General features: G+C 43.7%; 1 protein-coding gene across 15 annotated transcripts in view; it reads right to left on the reverse strand.

Annotated features, from left to right (window-relative positions):
• Positions 1-24,178, reverse strand: part of Frmd5 (FERM domain containing 5) — a 271,323-nt gene that overhangs the window by 78,363 nt on the left and 168,782 nt on the right. The window lies entirely within an intron of this gene.

A 24,178-nucleotide genomic window follows, 5' to 3' on the forward strand; every position in this document is an offset into this window, starting at 1 on the left:
TCACGGACTAAAGAAAGAGTCTTTTAGCTTTCAAAATTGAAATATTTTAAGCTTTAGAAAACTGCTTGCCTTTAAAAAAGAAACCAAACACAGTCCCGGTAGTTCCAAAAACATCAAATGGAACTGAGGCAGTCGGCAAAGCTGACACCCTGCGCTCGGAAATAATTGCAATGGATCTGAATAGTTGATAAAGAAGACACGGTAAATAGAGAGTAGTGCACGCTGTGGGAGACGAGACATGGGAGCTGGCTCTAGGGGGCAGGCAGGCAACTGTTGGCCACGTGACTACCGGAAGCCTTTCCAAAAGGCGTGGTTTAGGCCTCACATGGGGAGTCTTTTTGATTTCACGTGAATATCACTGAAAAGATTTATTTTCTGTGTCAAGATTCATCAGATACCCTCCATCCCCACTCCCGGGGCATCTTATTAGTTAAAGGATTAGCAAACACAGTAAGTGGACAGGGTCAATGCTCTCTTGCCTTTTGGGTTTATTGTGTGCCCCATGGAGAAATTGGGGCCTGCATCCCTGTTCACAAAGCTTCCCCTATAAAATTAACTTTAAAATCTGGCCGTATAATAGGAACCAACTCTCCTTAAGTCCATTTTATAACCATTAAAAGATAAATAAGTGCAGGGCAACAATGGAAAAAAATCAAAAGATAAATGAGTGCAGATAAGCCCTTTATGATGTCAGTCCAAGTACCAAAATTAGATAAATTCTCCTATTACTTGCACCAAAAAACTCAAGCCCTAACCTGCAGAGAAATGCGTTTTTCAAAGCATTTATGGGGCTGGAGAGAGTGGTAAAACAAACAAACAAACAAACAAACAAACAAACAAACCAAAAACCAAAAAACTAGCTATGCAAGCCTGGTGATCAAGTTTAGTTTGAGTTCAAAGACAATGCATAAATTGTACAGAATTCCACAGGCAATGGGGACAGAGACAGGGCAATCCCCAGGAGCTTGCCAGACATCTTGAGTTTGAGGCAGTGACTGAAACGCTAGATGTGCCACCTTAACAAGCTGAAGGAGAGATCCGACGCCCCTGATGGCCTCTGACCCCCACACTGTGCTGTGGTACATGTTCATTCGTGCCACCCCCAGCCTGCACTCATAAAAATCAGGGGCATTTGTGGATGTAATTTTATTATAGTCATAGATTAAGAGACGTCTAATTATTCCAGGACTAAGGAGGTAGATGCGGGAGGATCTATTCAAGTTCAAGTGAGCCTGGGCTACATAGTGAATTCCAGGCCAGCCAGGGCTACACCGTGAGACTCCTAATAAAGTAACGAACAGAAACCCATCATTAATAATAATATTAAGCTTGGTCTCAAAGGCTCCATGTAAATGTTACCAACTGCAGTGGTTCAGACTTGTATACAAGACTTTGCATTTACTTAGTACTTGGCCCTTCAACTAGACCTAACACAAGGAGAGGAGGTCCTACCTACATGCCCATAGGCCAGTCTGGTAAGGGCATTTTCTCAGTTGAACTTCCTTTTTCCAAAATAACTCTGGCTTGTGTCAAGTTCACACGAAACTAGCCACATAGTATGAATTTGTATATGCTTGGAACAGCTTTACTTAAGTGTTTGGGGAAAACAAGAGCCCAAAGAATCTGGCTCATTACAGGTCAATTAAAATTATTTAATCTTATGGGTTTGTGCAATTTTACAGAGTACATGGTACTTATAGAAACATTCATTCATTTATCCTCTTAACACTCACTGTCTTAGTGTTCTGCTGTGACCAAAAGCTAACCTAGTGAGGGAAGACTTTAATTCACCCTAAAGTTACATTCCTTCACGAAGGGAAGTCAGGCAGGAACCTGGAGGCAGGAACAGAAGCAGAGGTCATGGAGGGGTGCTGCTTATTAGCTTGCTCCCCATGGCTTGCTTAGCCTGCTTTTTGATACAACCAGGACACCTATCCCGGGTGACCCTGCTCAAAGTGAGCAAGACCTCCCCACTTCAATCTCTAAGCAAGAAAATGTATCATGAGTTTGCCCAAAGGCCAGTCTGATGGAAACATGTTCTCAATTAAGGGTTCCTCATGCCAGATTGTGTCAAGTTGACATAAAGCTAGCCAGCACACCTACGAAGTGAGTCAGCTGGGCTTTGCTTCCCTTTTCCCAATTTTAAAACAGGTTTAGAGACCTCTAGTAGCTATCAGGAGATCATTATATGTTTAGGACTATATGATAGTTAGAACATAGTTACTATATAATTGCATATATATTACATATGAGGCCTACACATAGAAAATGGGTTTCTGATTCTGTGTTTCATCCACATGTGATCTACATCAATCTTACGACAGAGGAGGATGTCACTAATCCCATGTTCCATGCATCTGTGATCTACATCAATCTCGTGACAGGGGAGGATGTCATTTCAGTTTGTTGCCATTTTTGTGTGTGGAAAATTGCAAACACACATACAAAACCAGAGAAAACAGTGTAAGAGACTCCCATACAAATACCATCTAATTTCAGAAACAACAACCTTACAACCCACCCTCTTCCACCCTCCCCAACCCAGTTATTGAAGTAACTCTCTCACATCAAACCCTGGCTTTTTGAAATTTAAGGCCAAGATGGTCTTTTTAAGAACATAAAATTGCCTTGCCCTTCACAAGTGGCTCCATCCCATCTTTAGCTTTAATTGGAAAGCTGAGGAGGACGGATCTTGTCCTGAAGAGCAGTCCTTTTCTTGCCAAGATGTGGGGAAGTGAAAAGAAAAGCAACTGACTCCTTTCCCAGAAGGCTTTCCTGAGAAACACTTTTGTTTTAAAGCTACCTTTGGTATATGACAAACTAAGTACGCATGTCTTTTCTCTGAGCTCCTGGTTACGCCTATTCTCCAAGCTGAAGAGTGACAGTTATTCACTGCTCACCAGGCATGAGCAGATTTCCTCGAGATGTTTTTTAATGGAATGGTTCATCGCTGTCTCAAGTTTGCAAGTTTGAATGTGGAGGAAGCAGGCTACCCTGGTGCCTTGTATGAAGGACACCATTTCTCAATGGATCGCATGTCTCAGTTGACGTTGCTATTGCTGGGATGAAACACCGTGACCAAAACTTGGGGAGGAAAGGGTTCATATGGCTACATATCCTGAGTCACAGTCCATTGAGGGCAGCCAAGGCAGGGACTCAAACCAGGAACATGGAGGCAGGAGGTGATGCAAAGGTTATGGACGAGTGCTATGTACTGGCTTGCTTTCCATAGCTTGGTTACCCTTTCTTTTTTTTTTTTTTTGGTTCTTTTTTTCGGAGCTGGGGACCGAACCCAGGGCCTTGCGCTTCCTAGGTAAGCGCTCTACCACTGAGCTAAATCCCCAGCCCCTTGGTTACCCTTTCTTATAGAACCCAGGACCAACAGCCTAGGGATGGAACCACCCACAATAGAGTGGATCCTCCCTCATGAATCACTAATTAAAATACCCCACAGGCTTGTCATCCTACAGCTTGTTGTCTGGAAGCATTTTCTTAATTGAGGCTTCCTCCTCTTGATGACCGCAGCTTGTGTCAAGATGACACAAAACTATCTAGTATACTGAGGGAAAGAGATGTTCATGCCTTCAACAAGTTTCTCCTTCACCATGAAAACACGTCTTTGCTAAGAATACTGCTAATTCACAGCCATTCATCCTTACAGTTCATACGCACACAAAGTGCAGTTGTAAAGTTAATACTAAAAGATACTGAAAAATCTTTGTTTTCATCAAATCCTTTAATTTCTTTTGTTCTAGGCTTGTGTCTACATATAAAATATTATGTTTCATAGTGTCAGGCAAGATTTTGTGACTGAGGGCTGACTCTATCCAGAGGCTCTGTTATAGGTTTAGAAGAAGGAATACAGTTTGATCCCAAAGAAAGCCTTAGACTGTGTGAATCTTCAATCACACTGGGGATGTTTGAGCCACACAGATTCATTCATTCACTCGATAACTCATTCAACAAATATTTCCTCAGCAGCCACTTTTCCCAGCTGTCCCAAGGATTCAGCGATGAGCGAAGCAGATACGACCCCATGCCTACTGGTAGAGCTTGGCCATTCAGGTATGTTGTCATCTTCTGATTCCCCAACACTGTCATCATTCAAAAACAGTGGGAGGTAAAATAAGGTCGTTTCAAACATCTCGGCCATTAAATAACAGCCTCAGAGGGCTGTGTGTTGCTTATAATCAGATCCATTTGACTTCCCAGGCAGAACATACACCGTGCAGGAAGTTTCCTGGGTGTGGCAATGACTCTGCAGATGAGGGCATTTGTTGCCAAGCCTCATGAACTGAGCCTGATCCCTGGGACCCATGTGGTGGAAGGAGAGGACTGACTCCTGAAGTCATCATCTTGTTTCTACATGTGCACCATGGCACATGTTGAGTGTACACACACACACACACACACACACACACACACACACACTACACACACACCATTATTAAAATTTTAAATAGAATCTTATTCCTTTAGCCTGCAATTATTGCTGTTTTTTTCTTGCCCACGCCTAGAGAGGGGTCCTCCTTTAGTGGACCCCTGTGAGAATTTGTGGCAAAATTTTGTACTGGCAGTGTCTTAGCAACTGCAACATTCCCTTTGTTGGTGGAGTACCTGGATTACACACCGTAGAGGAGTGAAAGCGGAGAGTCACAAAGGACACCCGGCTGAGTCACAAAAGTGCACCTGACAAAACAGAAACCACGAAAGGAGGGTCAAAGAAAGGGGATGCGGCAGGGTTTGGTTCAGAACTTAATGTTTAAAAATTACTATATTGTAATGAGACTGACAAACTAGGCCAAGAGAGTTCTAAAATTAAAACTGGAACCACGTGGGATTTAGTTATTGTAAGACAATGTCTCTCTACATAGCTCTGCCTGTTCTGGAACTCACCATGTAGACCAGGCTGGCCCTGAACTCACAGAGATCTACCTGCCTCTGCCTCCCAAGTGCTGGAATTAAACGTGTGCACCACCACACCCTGCCTAGAAAGCTATGATAAATCACTGTAGCCAGAAACAGCAGATGATGACCCAGGTTGCTAGCCTGACCCTGGTGACTGTCGCTAGCTATAGCTGGGTTTGGCACACTCCATTCCAGAGATCTTTCAAGTTGAAAGCAGTGCCTCAGATGTTTGCCTGTGGCCTGGCTTCCCCTGCGCCCAAGGGAGTGATACCTAGGGAAGCCCATGCCTCATGGGCACAGCACTTCAGGCTTTCTACTCCCGAAGTTCAGGTCCTTGGTAAATGAGGTTCCCTTTTCCTTAAAGAGAATGTTGTTGGCAGCATAGCAGGAGAGTGTGGTGAGAGAGAATAGGAAAGGAGACAATTCCACCAGCAAATGAGCTGATGCCCAAGCCAGAGACAGAATCCGAGTCCTTTAGAAACCCCAGCTACTCTCCAGGGTACCACAGTACTTCCCTTCTCAGCCGGGGTGCTCAGGGACAACTCTCCAGCAACCATTCACTCAGCATTAGAGGCGAAGTTACTTCCTGCGGTGTTAAGAACCAGACATCCTCCCTCCCGTGTTCCACGTAGACAGGCAACATAAGATTAAACTTTCAAAATATGTATATTTCAAGGTGGAAAAACATATTTTCTTTTTCTATTTATAAAAATGCGTAAGTCATCTACATTTCTAGCCACGCCGTTTTGATGTTTTGTCTGGAAGGAAGATGTGACAAGCGCTCTCTGTGCCTCAGGGGAGGCAGTGCTCCAGCTTTATTAGGGATCTTGTCAAGGTCAAGCAAGGAAAACTTTCATTCCAGCACCCAGGAGGCAGAGGTAAGTGGGTCTCTGAATCCAAGACCAGTTAGGTCTACAAAGCAAGTTCCAGACAAGTCAGGGTCACACAATGAGACCCTCTCAAAAACCAAAACTAAAAACTACAGTAAAAAGCACCGAGGCCCCTCTGCTCCTCACCAACTCCTGTGGTTACATCACTCAGCCTTGTGGGGACAGAGCCAAAGAGGCCTTCAAATCACCAGCACCTCAAAAAACGCACACACACTGCTCTCCTTGCCAAGAGCAATCCTTCCCTTTGGATTTTCTTCAGTTTAGTCTCTGACTTTAATCAACCCCGGCTCTGAGCAGACTACCACCTCGCAGTAAGCACCATGGGAAGTTAGCACTCAGCAATCTGATTTCTTACCTGATCTTTCTAATCTGCAAGTCCTCAGGCTTATTAAACTCTTAGGAAGCCCCTTCTCTTTGGGCAACCTTGATATGCTATGATAAGCCACTGCAGCCCTGGCCAGATTTCAGCCCAGGGTGCCCCTGGGCCAGGTAACCTGGCACAATAATCAAATGATATAACTGCACTATACCTTGTGGCCATGGCTCTTCCAGCCTCTGGAGTGACAGAGTGCTCACTACCTCATACAGGGGTCCAGTCCATCTCGGCACAGCCGTTCAGAACAATGAGAGAAATGGCTTCTCGGTAACTCACAGCACTGACTAACCCAGGTTACCCGCCTGCCCTTCAGATACTTGATACTATGTAGTCCTTATCTGTCAAGTCTTCCCCCCCCCCTCAGGCTGAATACTTGATACTATGTAGTCCTTATCTCTCAAGTCTCCGCCCCCCCAAATCAGGCTGAATACTTGATACTATGTAGTCCTTATCTCTCAAGTCTCCAGGTTAAACACCTACTGCTTACCACTAGACCTTCCTGTGATTCATTTCTGTTTGCTCGGTGGCCCAATGCTCTTACTCGCTAATTTTTTTTTTTTAACTTGGTCACTTTGAGTACAGTTTTCTCACATAGCAAAGTTATCAAATCCTGGTCTGAATGCTGTATTTTCCTAATGCAACATAAACCCAGATGTATTTGGTCTTGGGGGAATTTACACTGTTGGCTTTATTCAAGTTGAAACATCTAAAACCCCACCTCAAATATTCTCCAAAGTCAGGTTTCCCTCATCGATGTAACCACTGGAGAGAAAAGCAGGGTCCTTAGGCCTGGTGTATTCCATTTGGTTGATTTTTAGCCCCTTGTTTCAGTGTGTTACAATCCTATTGAAATGCATCAAATTAAAAAAAAATATGTCACTCTAGAGAAGACCCTTTCCCTTAGATGGAGAGTCACTGGTGGGGGAGTGTGACTTAAAACAGCTGTTTCAGGAGGGGGTTGCTTATTAGGGCAATTCAATGGAGAAGGGAGTCTGTCCTGATGCCACTTCGCTCGGTCATTCACATAGGCAGTAATGAGAGAGGAGACCATAGATCTGTGGCCTGTGGGTACAGACCATAATCCCCAGGGCACCTACAATACAACTAGGAACACGATCATTTTTGAGTAATTCTTGTTAGCTCTTTTGCTAGCTTTGAGCAAAAGGGGAGACAGGCCAACAACCTGTAGCACAAAAGTAAGAAGCTTCTCTTGGACAGGCATTTATTTCTCCATGTAGTCTCAGGGCCCTCAGCCTCATTTCCAGACTTAGCTTTTTCCTTTCTCTTGCCAAACCCCATCTCAGTTAGCTCATTGTCAGATATTTCACTATTCCTCTGGTGTCATAAAAATATTTGTTTGTTTTAAAATTATGTGCATGTGTGCATGTGTCTGTGTGGGGCTATGTGCACAGGAGTGCAGGTGCGCATGAAGGTCAGAGGGGATGGAATCCTGTGGGACAGGGGCTGTAGGCATTAGTGAGCCTCCTGACCTGGGTGCGAGGAACTGAACTGAGGTAGTCTGTAAGAGCAGCCATGTGCTGTTAACTGCCGAAGCACTTCCCTAACCTGATTTGTCAGACGGTTCTTGGGAGCTCACCATATATGAGAGGCACTCAGCAGAAAGGTGGACAAGCATATGAAGAAAAGCAGAAAAGATGTACTTTCCGCGCAGTAGAGCAAGTGGAACAGTCAGGGAAAATGGTGGGGGCTATGAATGCACACCAGAGAATACCCTAGTAAAGTGGGGTACAAGAAGGTTGAAGTAAAAGCTAACAGAAGTCCTTAGGGCTGGCTGTTCAGGAATTGCCTAAACAAAAAGGGCTACTGAGGGCTTGAGAGATGGCCTAGTAGGCAAAATGCATGCTGTGCAAGCAGGACCTGAGTTTGATTCCCTAGGGCCCATGTAGAAGAGGCAGGCATGGCACCACACACGTGTAATCTAAACACGGAGGAGGTGGAGTGAGGCGAAAGCTCAGAGGTCCTTCGCCAGTTTAACAGAATCGGTAAGCTCCAGGCTCAAGGAGAGACTCTGTCTCAAAAAGGACAGAGGACAATGCTTGATAACTTCTTGTCTCTACATGCACATGGTGAATGTGCACACACACACACACACACACACACACACACACACACACGAGGGAGAATAGGAGAGGGGGAAAGGAAGAACAGAGGGAGTGAGGGAGACTGATAGACCGAGACATGCAGAAACAGGTAGACAGACAGACAGACAGACAGACAGATGGGGAGAAACAGGGAGACAGGCTGACCATGGAAGCATTCTGGGAAGAGAATAACAAGAATAAGGGTTAGGATCTGAACTCTATGAACCCCCCTTGATATATCTCTATTCCTATGAAGTCACTGAGGATACACACAGGACTGTGGATACTCAGTTCTGCAGTCATGTTTATAGTTCATATTCCTGACAATGTACTTACTGCTATGCAGTTGGTGTTCAACAAAGTACTTCAAAGTAAAATTTTACTTTCCGAAAATTCTACTATGTATATAGGACATGTGTAGCTCTGACTTAGCAGTCTCAGAGTTCCTCCACTGAAGCCAAACGCTTACTTTTCAATCAAAGTTTATTTTTTTCCTCAAGAACTTATTACATCTGTGTCCTTTTTCCTTCTCAAAGCAGGTTCCTACCATGCCACAACCACCAAGGCTCTGTCTTCTGATAACTGTCCCCAAGTGGTTTGCCCAGGCTCCTGCTGGCTCCCAGGTGAGAACCCTGGGCCTCTCAGGCCTTGCCTGGGATGTGGAGTGGAGTCAGCTGGAAGAGAACTGCAGGATGAGCAGCTCAATCAACCGTGAGGAACAAGAGCACACTGGGTGAACAGAGAGATAAACTGGGCATCGCCCAGGGGACACTGACAAGTGAGGTGACCTCAGGCTTTGCTCTCAATTCAAAGTTCTCAGAACCCCTCTAGCCAGAACATGTCAAGGCACACACACATCACGAAGATCAGAACTTCCTATGGAGAGGAGACAGAGTGGCTAAGATTAATAAGCAATAAATTCATGTGAAAAGGTATTTGCTTTAATATTTAAATTTCCACTATAGAACTGAACAGAGAGATTGATCGTCGCACCGAGTAAAACAGAAAACAAGAAACTTTAGTATCACGCCATCAGCAATATTGTTGGAAAATTAAATGCAGGGCCAATATGAAGAAGAGAAACAAAGTTGATATGTCCCTCAACTGGTGAGCAGGGATCTGCATGAAAACCACAAATAAGTGTACTTTACATGTTAGCAATTAGCAAATATGAAGAACTCTGATAATTATGATGATAACTATAAAGTGTTGTAAGAGAAATGAAAGATCTGACAACTGTTGGGATGTGCTGTGTTCATGGGTTTCAAAACTTAATAACGTTGGCAATTCTCACACAATTATCTATAGATCCAATGCTATACAAATGGATTCCCGGGATTTTGATTTTGGTAGAAATTAACAAATGGATTCCAAAGGGAAGTACAATGGGTAACACAACTTTGTAAAAGAAGGAACTTGGCGCACAGGCGTTGTCCATTTTTATGACTTCCTGTAAAGCCGTAGTAACCCAGACAGTACAGCATGGTATCATAAAAGAAAGACAGCCGGATCACGGCAGAATAAAGAACTATAAATAGACCCACACATGTTCATTTCCAAAAAGGGATAAAGGCAACTCAGCGGAGAAAGGAAGCCTTTGATGTATGTGGTACCTGGAGCCTTTTGCTTAGCATGTGTAAGGCCCTGGGGTCTACACCTCCAGCAAGGAGGAAAATAAAATGAACAGATACACTGAATGTAAGAGGCACATTAAAATTTAAACCTTTTGACTTTTGAAAGATACTGAACAGGAAAACAACTTGACAAACTGCGGGGTGGTTTTTAAAAAAAATGTAAACCATTTCTGATTTGCCTCCAGGTTAAAAAAAAAATTCTCAGACTTATCTGACCTTTGCCCTGCTCTTACTCCCCAAAAGAGCATTCAGCAAAAACCAGACAAGTGAGATCCTACCATAGACACAAAGGAGATGCACCTATTGGACTGGCTACAAGGAAACGGGCCTGAAGGAGCAGAGGGCAAGGGGTGTGGCTGAGTTGGGGCTCACAGACTGGGCTGGAAGCACCCTACTTTATGGTGGTGTTTAACTCATAATAACTAATGACTGGATGGTAAATAATAAAAACCTAGATATTTAGCTTATGCACTTTTTCATCTCCGAGTGTGTTTTTTTAAATAGCATTTTAAAGATTAAGAGAAATGACAGCAAATTCAGTTTTTTAAACAAAGCATACATCAGCTTTTAACAAGAAAACATTGGCCATCGGCTTTGCATGTTCAGTCTGCATTAAACATGTAACTGCGTGGACAGAATACCATCCCCTAAATCTACAGGGAAGAGTCCTTTACTTTTTATTTTTGGCAATGTTGAGACTGCTTATTTATGCACAGGGCTGGGTTTGCTTCCAGGACACGTTCAGCTCAGATGCCCAGAGGCTCACACGGGCAGCTAACTGCTCAACTCCATTACCCAGAGGTGGGGCTGCCACTAGAGTCAGGTGCTGAGTGAGCGGAGGAGACAGGACTCAAACTTAGCTTTCTAAGGCCTAAAGTTGGCAATCTCTGGGATACAAAACACGTACCTGCCTTAGACTGGGTGAGGGTTGTAACTTAAGGAACCAGGAGACAAACTAGGTGATGGTACATCATGTGTGTGTGTGTGTGTGTGTGTGTGTGTGTGTGTGTGTGTGTGTGTGTGTGTGTAGGGGCAGGGAGGCAAGGGAAGAATTAAGAGAGGGGAAGAGGTGAATTGGATCATGTTACACACATGCGTGAACTTTTAAATTAAAAAATAAAAGAAACATAGGAAGTGATGCAAAGCCATTGGGTGGTTTTTCAGCCTTCGCTGGCTACCCTGAGTCTGGGTCTTGTGCTGATGCATAGGCTTCAGAACTATGGAGCCCTGCCTGGCCGCAAACCGTAAGCCTCAGCCTCCTGCACTCTTGGACTACAGACTGTACCACTAATCCCAACTCACTGTTTCTTTTCCTCACATAGTAGATAAAACTCTGAAGACTCCTGGAATGGCCGAAGAGGGGGGTGATCCAGAATAAGTCTTATTTAGGGATAACGGAAAGTTAACAGAGTCTCTCAGCAAATTTTATATATATATAAAAAAGATCAAGCCTTAAAGAATAAAGTAGTCTCCAATTGGAGAGTTGAGTACTGAGGTACTTTCTAGAACAAGTGCATAGAAATTACAGTTGATCTACACCCAATGCACTGCTCAGAATCCCACACGTTCCATTCAAATTCCTCCTGGCGCCACTTTGAAATCCTAGCCCATAAATTTAACTGGTTATGAGTATAAATCCCCAAGATGCTTGTTTACTTTCCACAGTAGCATCATACTGCTTTTAATAAGATAGTCAGGCTCTACAAAATACATCCTCCCAAATCAAAAGCTAACTCACTACACTGAACACACCAGAGCTTCTCCAAGACAGTACTGTCTACCTCTGTTTGGTATAAAGAAACCGTAACTACCCTGTGCTCCTTTCATACAGGGCCTTCCTCCTACTCCTACAGAAGCCCAGACGATGGACAATGCTGGTTGCTGTGAAAGAGAACATCACTGCTATTATAAAAGCAAACAGTACTCTCGTGAGAGTTAGCGTCAAGGAGAACACTATCTGTAGCAGCACACTTCAGTAAGTTCAAATGTTCAAATGAAGATTTCCCAATTACCTCCTAATGTCTCTGATGCTACGCTGAAGTCACTGGTCATTTAAGAATGCTTCCTTGCCTTTGCCTATAATTTAAAATTTAAAATTTAAAATGAGAAAGGCCCTGGCTTTTGCTATTTTTTTCTACGCTGACAGACCCTGGTCTTTGGAACACTTTCCCCTGCATATAAGAAACTCCATACCATACATACCACAATCTTAAAATCGCCCTACTTAGAGGCACATTGGGACTGAATGTATCTGTTCCTTTAATGGGCAGTTTTCCATGACACTAAAGCTGGAGTTCATCTTGGTTAGAACCCATTTCTTGGTGAACTCCACTTTTTCATATTCTTAACACACTCCGTGTTGGAACCGGTAGTTCATTTATGAAAAGCAATTACTGAACACCTGTGACTAGACAGAGGAAGCAAATTGATACAATCACTGCTTTCTGAATTTCTACAAACCCATGGGAGTGCTGTGAAGAAAAATGCAAGGACTAAATCTGGACTAGCAAAGACTCCTTGTAACCTAAGGATGCATAGGAGAGACTTAAATGGAAGGGAGAGGGCAGAGAGAAGAGCCCTCCAGGCACAAAGAATATATTTCAAAGGTTTAGAGGAGAGCATTCAAGAAACTGGTAGAGAATGAGAACTGGGGAGACCATGCTTAGTTGGGGGTGGGGCGTGTATGATGGTGCGGAATGACACAGGTGTGGCAGGCTGGTTGTGGAGAAACTGAAATGCAACAGAAACCCACAGTAGAAATAAAAAAATAATTCATTATTTTAAAAACTTTAATAAACTATGTTTGTATGTATGTATGTGGTGTGTGTATGTATGTGTGTGCATGCGTGTGCCAGCAAAGGTCAGCAGCAACAGATTCCCCTGGAGCTGGAATTGTGATCTTCCTGATATACACGCTGGGAATCAAACTCAGATCCTCTGTGAGGGCAGCATGACTCTTACTGCTGAGCCATCTCTCCAGCCCACACAGAGAGTGTTCAAGTGAGGGAAGTGACTGGGAAAGAACAATCTTAAGTAGCTGAGGCCAGTGAGGCTCTTGCCCAGGACCTGGATGGATTCTATAGCTATTTATGAAGTAAGAGGACCAGGACCTGGAAGATCCGGAGGGAACGACGGAGAAGAAGGCATGGAGGAATGGTGCTTCTGGGTCATGCTCTGGGTAGACATCCATTTACTGAGACTTGCATTGGTTTTGCCTAAGAATAATTCTATGGACACCAAAGAGGGGGAAGCACCTCCCTCGAATTGTCAACCTTTCAGGACTAATACTTACATAACAAGAGTGTCAGTTTTCTATGCTAACAGGAGATGGAAGGCTCTTGTAATAATTTTGATTATGAGAAATGAAAATCCCTTAGAGCATTAAAAAAATGGACTGTCAGAGAACTGGTCACCTCTAACCCACTCAATTTAAGACAGCACACAGCACACAAGTTTAAAGTATCGAAGAGACGGTTTTACGCACAACCAAAGCGAATGTTCTGTTGGGAGAGAGTTGGTTTTCTTTAAGTGTGTGGCTAGTTAGCCCACCGCACTCCAGTGAGTGGCTGCATGTGAACAGCCCGATTTGGACTCAATAGGTTATCAAAAAGAGAGCACACAAAGTTGGGGAGATGGGGCAGATCTGGGAGGAGTTAGGGGTGGAGTGGGAGTAAATATGATCGGAATAATTGTAGTAAATTCTCAAAAGAATTAGTTAAAACATCATATTTTAAAAAGATAAGCTTTTTCCATGTGGAATAAAGCCATGGTGGGCGGCTTTAGTATTTTCTTTTTAATGATTACTGTTTTTTGTTTTGTTTTTTGTTTTTTTAGAGAAAAGGGTAAAGAAGCACTGGGGGACCTTTCTTTTTTTGAGATGGGGTCCAATATGTAGCCTAGGCTGGCCTAGAACTCACCTCCTGCCTCAGCTTCACAAGTATAGGGCACACTGACATCTGGAGTACCCTTAAATGTCTCTTAAAGTTCCAGAAGAGGGGGAAACCTGGTAAAACTGATGGTGGTCTCTCCACAAGAGAGCCTCTGACAGATACTTTGTAACCCTTGAAGGAGTGAGCAGCTGACGGTACCACATGATACTACTGTCTCTGCTTCCGTAACCCAGTAGGGACCAGGGCCAGTACAACTGCAGGCATCCAAAGAGCTTGCAGAGCAGGGGGCAGTTAAGAGAAGACCACTGAGAACTGCACAGGATCCACAAAGCAGAAAAAGGAAGGAGTAAGGGGAAGAGAGGCTAGAAAAGGAGAGAGGAGGGAAGATGGGAGGGAGGGAGGAAGGGGGGCTGGGGAAGGAGGGGAGGGAGCCCGTTTAGCACAAGAGGCACCTGCCAGGATTCTTGGAGAAATTGACTTTCTCACTTCACTGCTAACAAACAAACAAACAAACAAACAGAACTTGTGTGTGCACATGTGTGGAGTGTATGTATACATTCGTGTGGGTGTCTGCACATGTGTGTGGGGATACATGCACGCAGGTGAAGACGATCACTCCCTAACTTCCTTTTGTGAGCTGAGTTTCTCACTGAACCCTGGGGCTCCCTGGCCAGCTAGTGAGTCCCTGGGGTCCTGGGGTCTCTTCCTTGCTGGGGTTACAGACAGCACCATTGCTCCTGGCTTTCTATGGAGGGTGGGAGGTAGGAGAGGGAAGGCTCTTTACTGACCTAGTTGTCTCTTTAGCCTCTATGCTAAAGAATACTTTGAGTCTCCTTATATTACCGTTTTAAAGTTTTATAAAGAAACAAAGATGAAAAAATAAGTAAAAATTTTAAAAGTTGGCTTCTGATATGGTTTCTAAAATAAAGGGGGGGGGTAAATTTAGCAGGGAATAGGAGTTAATGCTTAAATGAGGCGATGCTAAATTTGAACCTTCCTGAATAAGCTGGTTATTTACTTGCAAACTGAATTTTCCCAGGATCCTGTTTTCAAATTGTCTTTTCGGGTTTTTTGTTTGTTTATTTGTTTGTTTGTTTGTTTGTTTTTAAGTAGCAACCCTTCCCTTCCAATTGTACCAATACACAAAGTAGATTCCTTAGGCCATCTTGGTCCCAGTCTCCAATGTAAACTGTTTGAATTGCTGTTGATATGCAGGTGAGGGCAGGTGAAACGTAAGGCTATATAGTCTGTGATTGGACAATGAGAGTTTCAGTGAGACAGGACAGGGGACAGAGACAGAAGGACAGAGAAAGATGGAGGAAGAGGACAAACTGGATCCACGTGGCTTGAAATGGCCACAGGTAGCTATGAATATCACAGAAGAACAATAAAGTAAGTATAGTAAGGCAGGTTGTCCAATCTAGGAGTGCAGCTTGCGTCTGTATCAATCTAGGTGGGCAGCTTGTATCAGTATCAACTGGCTCTGAGCTCACTGTGCAGGCATTTTGCAGGTTAAGAATGTATTGATATAAATCTGATTGATAACTTACAAGCCTCTGGAGTTTTGGTTTTACTGGGTTATGGGGATTTGTGACACTTAACCACAAGAAAACAATGGTTCAGCAGCAAGTGAACCTCGGGAATGGGGCGGGGGGACACCAACACAGCCAGAAAGGGGCTGGCGGTAGCGTAGAACCAGCAATGGAACATTTTTGTTTTCTCACTCCGGACTTTGTGTGTTCTGAAGGCAGTTTGTCTTTAAAAGAACTTCCTAAAACCTGAATCACAGGGGAAAAAAGTAGGGGTGGTGGTGCGTTAGTCAGATTTCCCTGCTATAACAAATACCTGGGCTGGGTTATAGAGAGAAAGGGTTTGCTTGGCTCACAGTTTTGGAGCTGGAACAGCCCACTGCTTTGGAGTCTGTTTCTGGGGCCGCACACCAGGATGGCAGTGCAGGGCAGAACAAAACAGCTCAGACCGTGCCCCCAAAAGTGAGAAAGGTGTTGCAGATATTCGATCACGCTGTGAACACTGAGATTGTCATTTACTGGAAAAATCTGGTTTTATCTGTGGCTCAGTCTTAGCACACACCTTTAACTGAAGAGCTTTCTGCTTGAATATTGTCAACAGGATTAAATAAAGTCAACTGTAGGTCAAGAGGCAGCGGAATATGCAACCAGTTGACAGGAAGTGAACACAGGATTATAAAGGAAAAAACCTACAGTGTAAGAGGAAGTCAGGAGGATGGAGAGAGACGCACAGGAAGTAGAAGGGAGGGACATTCAGTTTGAGGGAGGTGTGAGAGGGGTTGCTTCTGGGATTGTCGGCTGAACACAGAAGGTCAGCCGGGTGCTTTCTTTGGCTATCTGAGCCAGCATCTGGCTCCTGAGTCTTCACTAGTAAAATCGAACAATTGAGGTTCTATTAAAAAATAACAGAACGAGACTTATGATCATAACCCCCAATGACATAAACGTTCTACTAGATCCACCTCTGAAGCATCCCATTGCCTTCCACCCCGGGAATAAACCTGAAGCACACAGCCCTGGGGGGCTCACTTAAGATCCAACACGTAGCCCAAGGCTTGGCCTATGACAGCCTCAGAGTATTGGCTTACACTAATAACTAGCTGGTAAGGTCAGAATAGTCAGAGCTCAGAACATTCTAGGGAGATGGAGATGATACTGCAGATTAATTCTTTCTAGAATCGAGTGAAAGCAGTGAAAGTCCCTGGAGGGAATGGAGAATCCATGGAGGATTGGTTGTGCTTTTAAGACGAACCTGTTCAGTTATCCACTCCGGTGAAGTTAAGAACAGAAAAAAAAAAAACCTACTGAAAAAGAGAAAGAACTACCACCAAGCAACTTTCGAGGGGCTCAAATGGCCCCTGAAACATTACATTTGAGGCAGCTGTCCCTGCAGAGTGTCAAGTGAGTAAGGAAAATCTCTTCCCAAGCTTCTACCTCTATCCATAGACTTTCCTTCCCTTCCCTTGTGAACACATCAAATCCCACCCTGTACCTGAAGAGCTAATGCTTGGTGAGAGCTTCTTTCCGTCAGACTGTTCCTGGCATTTCAGGTTATAAAGTTAGCATGAAAGATGGCATAAGAGTGTGTGTGTGTGTGTGTGTGTGTGTGTGTGTGTGTGTGTGTGTGTGTAAAATACATATGTAAAAATTTTTTGTTTTTGTTTTTGAGACATGGTTTCTCCATGTGCAACTGGCTGTCCTGGAACTCGCTGTGTAGACCAGGCTGGCCTCGAACTCACAGAATCTGCCTGCCTCTGCCTCTTGAGTGCTGGGATTAAAGGTGTAAGCTGCCGCCCCCACCAGCCCTTTTTTTTCCTTTTGACTAGTGTTTTCATGAGTTTCCTTGGCTCGGGGAATCCTTTTCAGGTTTGTTTGCTTTGGAGACAAGGTCTCACATTGTAGCCTGGGCTAGTCTCAAATTCTCCGCAATCCTCTTGCCTCTTAAGTGCTGAGAGGATGTGAGGCACAGTGTCTGTGAGCTTGAGTCCCTGGATGTTACGAACGCTGTGAGTCTGGACTCCAACCCCAGGGGTGGCTCCATCTGGGACTCTTGGGAGTTCTCAATGATTATTCTTCTTCAATCACTTCCCACACATGTTGCCCAACTTTGTTTTCCATTTTCTGAAAAGCGGGCAACTGGATAGTCACTTTGTACCCACTGGCTACAGGCAAGCTGCTCACAAGAGCTATCTCACTGTTGCCATAGAAGACACATTCTAATTCCCATCTACCATTCCGAAATAAAGTATTGATCTGGTTTCTCCAGTTATAGAAATGCAGTTTTATCTTCTCTGAGGGTCTGTTCAGCTATCAAGACTTACAACTACTAAGTCACAAGGTTCTCTCTCTCTCTCTCTCTCTCTCTCTCTCTCTCTCTCCCTTCTCCCCCTCCCCCTCCCCCTCCCTCTTCAGTTAAATGTTGTTGAAGCTGTGGACTGGGAACCTGGGAGCCTGTGCTAGAGCTGGAGTACACACCAAACTAGTTTTGTTGAATATGATGGGTTTTGGTGAAGAAAATGGAAAAGTACTACGCTCTTTATAGTTTGAAAATGCCCTGATTCTATGGGGGAAACTCCATTGGATTGATCTGAGGTCCTAGAATGTGCCTCAGGCATTCCACCATTTCTACATTCCCAGCCAAATCTTAGTCTACCAAGTCCACATCCTCATTCTTTAAGTCTTTTGAGGCAGGATCTCACAGGTAGCCCAGGCTGGCTTCAAATTTGGGATTCCTCCTGCCTCAGCCTCTTGAGTGCTGGGATGACAGGCAGGTGGCACCACAACTGGCTGAAAGACTCTTCTTCATTTTGGGAGAGAGAGAAGACCAGGGGCCACAGGGGCCACACATGTGGAAGAGATGGTAAAAACGGTTTATAAGAAAATCCCTTGATCCTGGTTTCCCTCCCTGATGTAGCTTTTCAGTCTTAAAATAGCTACAAGCACATTAGCATTTCAAACGCTGCCTGTGACAGGTGAGCTTGGAGAGATTAAGGGAGCAAAATTTCGCATTTTTCCCTCTTCAAGCCAGGCTCAGTATGTAAACATTAACTGTTAGTACATATTATTCAATATTCCCATTCATTTTTCATGAACTCACACAACATATCAAAGGGATGGATGCCCTACTCCTTATGCTTCTTCAGAATTGCAGACAGACTCATTTCACTCTGTCAGCAAACCTGAAGGCTGGATCTTTAGTTAAACGAATAGCTCATGGAAACAGAAAAGGTTTTACAGAATAATACATCCCTCCCTCCGTGCCTCCTTCCCTTCTTGGCTGAGAGCATGGGTAGTATGGGACCACACACTTGGTTTTTGGAAACAAGCAGCATGTGCCCAAGTCAAACACACTTCAAATCATTGTGTACATCATCCTGGGCATCAGTGGGCAGGCGTTAGAGCAGGGTGGAACTGAGGCTCCCACAGTTGACCAAGGCTCAAGGCTCTACCCTACATAAAAACATACATCATAGGGGGTTGGGGAGATGCTTCAGTGATTAAGAGCACTTGCTCCTTTTACAGAGGAACTGGGCTCAATTCCCAGCATACACATGGCAGCTCACAACTGTCTGTAACTCCAGCTCCAGGGGATCTAACATCCTCACAGACACATATGCAGGCAAAATACCAACACACATAAAATAAAAATAAATACATCATTAAAAAAATCCACACAAGTGCTTCCCCATTCACTGCGGAGGACCCTGTTTAAGCGTCTTCCCTCCCATGTGCTTCCACACATGCAGAGTTCAAAGATGCTAGCCAACGATTCTGTGCCCCTGTGACGGAAATGAGGCAGAACAGGGGTTTGGAAACACGGGCTCTTAGTGCCCTTCCTGCTTCTAACTAACTGTGAGGCCATGGGCAAGTCACCTGGCCTCCTGGGTCTTAGATATTAACTTTATAAAGTGAATAGGATTAACAAAAACATTTTAATGTATTTTTGTTTTAGTCCTAGAATTTTATTAGTAAGAATACCAACAACTAGCTATCACATGGGGAATCCTCAAATAGGGGGTTCTGATGCTGTACCCCAGGATTCTTACGAAGTTTGGGAAATTGCGAATCTCTGGAGACTAATGTGATGTTGATCCAGAAGTAGGGACCACTGAGATCAGGCTTGGGCTAGACCACAAGAGGCTAAAGATGAGCTGCATGTGTCGATAGTCCGAAAGTGACAATTTATGACTGGACAGGAAACAATCTACACAACTTGTAAATAATAACAAACCAGGTAGTTACTTATTATTGCTAGAGGCCGAAGGAATGGTCAGAAACCAACACTACAAAGTTCAAAGAGGAGAGATCCAGTGCACTATAAGTTTAGGGGAGAAGAGTCTCACTAGGAGGCCCATATGTTAGAGCAGCTACGAAACTGACCAGGAGCCAGACTCAGCTCCAGATGCAGAGGGAGATGTAGGAATTGAATAAGACTCTCCTTACTTTGCATGGTTTGCAATGCTAGATTTCAACAGGGCTGGCATTTTAATTTCTTTGGTCCATTAACCATAATCACATAAATGTTACGGCTAGCTTTTCAGTTGAAAGATCACAATGTAAATACCAGATGTGCATCAGGAACAGAAGCAAGTCACAGCGATGCTTCCACAGCGTATCAGAGGCTGGTTATATATACCTGTCACTCAGTGCAAACCCAAACAATGAAATGTGATGTAGGCTTGCCTGCTTGCGTCTCAATAACAAAGGCTCAAACAGATAGCCAGCCGCCAAGCTCAAAGCCACAACGATACCCCTGAAGTAAACACGTTGTCGTATATGTACAGCTCGAGAAGAAACAGTTAAAGTTCTAGTCGCTGGATGCAGTAGCACTTATCTGTAGATCCAGTTACTCAGGAGGAGAATTGCTAAGCCAGGGAGTTCAAGACCAGACTGGCAACATTCCAAATCCCAGTATCTTTTTAAAGAAAAAAAAAAAAGCAAAGAAAACTAATCAATGAAAATACCGGAAATGACTGACAGTGACAAAAAGTACAAAGTGTCTCAGAGGAAGTGACACCAGAGTAAAGGACGTGGGGCTGGAATCAGATCTCGATCCAGATTAAGAGGGACTGCGACACATTCCCAAGGCACAGGAGAAAATGCTAGCTCAGGATCAAGCTTTCTGACAGGAAGGCAAATGCTGTTCACATTCCTCTAAATGAGTTTTCCCACCAAGAAACAAAACCCCAGCTCTCAGTATTTGCACCATTTTAAAGGCTGGCACATCAACATCCATCAAGCCTGGATACGGTCTTTTTATGCCTCTGTACATTTATAACCAACAGTAACGGAGGCTTAATGGCCGACACATGTCTAAACAACAAAGTGATCCTACTGATTTCTAAGATCATGTTATACAGTCTGTGTTTACAGGGCCTTTGTAGCCTCAGCCCACGGGGAAAAGCAGAGACTGCTGGTACTTGGGTGTATAAGCAAGCCCATTGTGCCAAGTCCTCATAGGTATCTCTCCTGTAACTCTAACTGCAGACTGCTTTGGAGACCTGGAAGTGGAAGCCTGAGCGGCATAAACAAGTTCAAGGCTAAACATCCGGCCAGAGAAAAAGATGTTTAAGGAAACACATTTTAGTCTGTGAGAAAATGAGGTGGCAATTTCTGGCTGACCTTCAGTGACTGTTACATATGGTATACTGATTAGCCTTTATACGCACTTACTAAAGGCTAAAAGGATAAAAGCCAATTTTAATGACAATGAGGTGGGTCTGAACTTTTTTAAAAAAAGTCCCTGTCTCCCTTCTTAACTGTAGATGGCTTCAAACTTGCTATTTAGATCAGGCTGGTCTCTGCTTTCAGAGATCTGCTTCCCTAGTGTTGGGACTAAAGGTGTGAACCACCATGCCTGGCTACATATGAACTAATATTAAAAAAAAATCCACGGCTGGCAGTATGTCTGGGAAGGTAAAGGCACTTGCTACCAATACTGATGACCGTAGTTCAATCCTCAGAACCCATGTGCAGAGGAACGGATTCCCCCAAGTTGTTTTATGACTGCCACACGCATACTGACATTTTTTTTTTTATTTTTTTTTAACTTTCTTCTTTTTTTTTTTTTTTATTAACTTGAGTATTTCTTATATACATTTCGAGTGTTATTCCCTTTCCCGGTTTCCGGGCAAACATCCCCCTCCCCCCTCCCCTTCCTTATGGGTGTTCCCCTCCCAACCCTCCCCCCATTGCCGCCCTCCCCCCATAGACTAGTTCACTGGGGGTTCAGTCTTAGCAGGACCCAGGGCTTCCCCTTCCACTGGTGCTCTTACTAGGATATTCATTGCTACCTATGGGGTCAGAGTCCAGGGTCAGTCCATGTATAGTCTTTAGGTAGTGGCTTAGTCCCTGGAAGCTCTGGTTGCTTGGCATTGATGTACTTTTGGGGTCTCGAGCCCCTTCAAGCTCTTCCAGTTCTTTCTCTGATTCCTTCAATAGGGGACCTATTCTCAGTTCAGTGGTTTGCTGCTGGCATTCGCCTCTATATTTGCTGTATTCTGGCTGTGTCTCTCAGGAGCGATCTACATCCGGCTCCTGTCGGTCTGCACTTCTTTGCTTCATCCATCTTGTCTAATTGGGTGGCTGTATATGTATGGGCCACATGTGGGGCAGGCTCTGAATGGGTGTTCCTTCAGTCTCTGTTTTAATCTTTGCCTCTCCCTTCCCTGCCAAGGGTATTCTTTTTCCTCATTTAAAGAAGGAGTGAAGCATTCACATTTTGATCATCCGTCTTGAGTTTCGTTTGTTCTAGGGATCTAGGGTAATTCAAGCATTTGGGCTAATAGCCACTTATCAATGAGTGCATACCATGTATGTCTTTCTGTGATTGGGTTAGCTCACTCAGGATGATATTTTCCAGTTCCAACCATTTGCCTACGAATTTCATAAACTCGTTGTTTTTGATAGCTGAGTAATATTCCATTGTGTAGATGTACCACATTTTCTGTATCCATTCCTCTGTTGAAGGGCATCTGGGTTCTTTCCATTTTCTGGCTATTATAAATAAGGCTGCGATGAACATAGTGGAGCACGTGTCTCTTTTATATGTTGAGGCATCTTTTGGGTATATGCCCAAGAGAGGTATAGCTGGATCCTCAGGCAGTTCAATGTCCAATTTTCTGAGGAACCTCCAGACTGATTTCCAGAATGGTTTTACCAGTCTGCAATCCCACCAACAATGGAGGAGTGTTCCTCTTTCTCCACATCCTCGCCAGCATCTGCTGTCACCTGAGTTTTTGATCTTAGCCAATCGCACTGGTGTGAGGTGAAATCTCAGGGTTGTTTTGATTTGCATTTCCCTTATGACTAAAGATGTTGAACATTTCTTTAGGTGTTTCTCAGCCATTCGGCATTCCTCAGCTGTGAATTCTTTGTTTAGCTCTGAACCCCATTTTTTAATAGGGTTATTTGTTTCCCTGCGGTCTAACTTCTTGAGTTCTTTGTATATTTTGGAAATAAGGCCTCTATCTGTTGTAGGATTGGTAAAGATCTTTTCCCAATCTGTTGGTTGCCGTTTTGTCCTAACCACAGTGTCCTTTGCCTTACAGAAGCTTTGCAGTTTTATGAGATCCCATTTGTCGATTCTTGATCTTAGAGCATAAGCCATTGGTGTTTTGTTCAGGAAATTTTTTCCAGTGCCCATGTGTTCCAGATGCTTCCCTAGTTTTTCTTCTATTAGTTTGAGTGTGTCTGGTTTGATGTGGAGGTCCTTGATCCACTTGGACTTAAGCTTTGTACAGGGTGATAAGGATGGATCGATCTGCATTCTTCTACATGTTGCCCTCCAGTTGAACCAGCACCATTTGCTGAAAATGCTATCTTTTTTCCATTGGATGGTTTTGGCTCCTTTGTCAAAAATCAAGTGACCATAGGTGTGTGGGTTCATTTCTGGGTCTTCAATTCTATTCCATTGGTCTATCTGTCTGTCTCTGTACCAATACCATGCAGTTTTTATCACTATTGCTCTGTAATACTGCTTGAGTTCAGGGATAGTGATTCCCCCTGAAGTCCTTTTATTGTTGAGGATAGCTTTAGCTATCCTGGGTTTTTTGTTATTCCAGATGAATTTGCAAATTGTTCTGTCTAACTCTTTGAAGAATTGGATTGGTATTTTGATGGGGATTGCATTGAATCTGTAGATTGCTTTTGGTAAAATGGCCATTTTTACCATATTAATCCTGCCAATCCATGAGCATGGGAGATCTTTCCATCTTCTGAGGTCTTCTTCAATTTCTTTCCTCAGTGTCTTGAAGTTCTTATTGTACAGATCTTTTACTTGCTTGGTTAAAGTCACACCGAGGTACTTTATATTATTTGGGTCTATTATGAAGGGTGTCGTTTCCCTAATTTCTTTCTCGGCTTGTTTCTCTTTTGTATAGAGGAAGGCAACTGATTTATTTGAGTTAATTTTATACCCAGCCACTTTGCTGAAGTTGTTTATCAGCTTTAGTAGTTCTCTGGTGGAACTTTTGGGATCACTTAAATATACTATCATGTCATCTGCAAATAGTGATATTTTGACCTCTTCTTTTCCGATCTGTATCCCTTTGATCTCCTTTTGTTGTCTGATTGCTCTGGCTAGAACTTCAAGAACTATATTGAATAAGTAGGGAGAGAGTGGGCAGCCTTGTCTAGTCCCTGATTTTAGTGGGATTGCTTCAAGTTTCTCTCCATTTAGTTTAATGTTAGCAACTGGTTTGCTGTATATGGCTTTTACTATGTTTAGGTATGGGCCTTGAATTCCTATTCTTTCCAGGACTTTTATCATGAAGGGGTGTTGAATTTTGTCAAATGCTTTCTCAGCATCTAATGAAATGATCATGTGGTTCTGTTCTTTCAGTTTGTTT

Source organism: Rattus norvegicus, chromosome 3 (assembly GCF_036323735.1).
Source record: "Rattus norvegicus strain BN/NHsdMcwi chromosome 3, GRCr8, whole genome shotgun sequence".
NCBI classification, from domain to species: domain Eukaryota; kingdom Metazoa; phylum Chordata; class Mammalia; order Rodentia; family Muridae; genus Rattus; species Rattus norvegicus.